The sequence below is a fragment of the Triticum aestivum genome, chromosome 5A (genome assembly GCF_018294505.1).
Source record: "Triticum aestivum cultivar Chinese Spring chromosome 5A, IWGSC CS RefSeq v2.1, whole genome shotgun sequence".
Lineage (NCBI taxonomy): Eukaryota > Viridiplantae > Streptophyta > Magnoliopsida > Poales > Poaceae > Triticum > Triticum aestivum.
The window spans coordinates 144,966,744-144,967,586 of NC_057806.1; positions in this window are offsets into that span (position 1 = coordinate 144,966,744).

Consider the following 843-nt stretch of genomic DNA (forward strand, 5'->3'; position numbering starts at 1 on the left):
CTGGATCATCAAAGTAATAAGCATATTGATACAAGTAATCAAGCCTCAAGTTGGAAAAAGGCCCAAGCCTAGGAAGCAACCCACGTTGGCCCGTTAGTTAGATGGAAACGTACGTACTTTTGGACCGGATGCATCTGCACCTAGGGACCTGCACCTACAGATCTACTGGATGATCGATTAGTCCTTACTTGGCTGCCAGCCGTCGCCCCCATGCGCTAGGGCATCGCCAGCGTCCGGCGGCGTAGCGCGTGTTCGTCGACTGTCGCCCCTGTGTAATAGCGCGTGTTCGTCGACTGTCGCCCCTGTGTAATAGCGCATCACCAGCGTCCAGCGGTGAAGCCGTGAAGGGTGTGTTCGTCGATCGCCGCCCCTCGCCAGCCGTCACTTGCAGCGTAGCTATCAGTCTATGCGCCAATATTATGATATCCCCGTGCCAGGAGATTCAGATTTCACAATCAGGACAGCCGGATCTAAGGTAATCATATTCATATTACGTTTCTTCTGTGGGATATCACATGTTATTACTTATTACTACTATTACAAGATCTGCATAAAATTCCTAGATGCTAGATGCTATTCGTCTGGACGGGTATAAATTATTTATTGGCTATATATATACATAATAACAACATCATCATAATTTGTTTATATACAAACTGCCGATAAAATATTCTGGCACAAGTAGAAATTATAGAACACGTTTGAATCCAAAGTACAATATGAGATTCTGAATTTGTTCCATGTGTTTTTTGGTGTTAGTGCTCATCCAAACTAATAAAAATCTACATGTTTTCTAAGTGGAAAATATATACTATCTCGTGTTTCTTTTGTGTGGTCACTAAA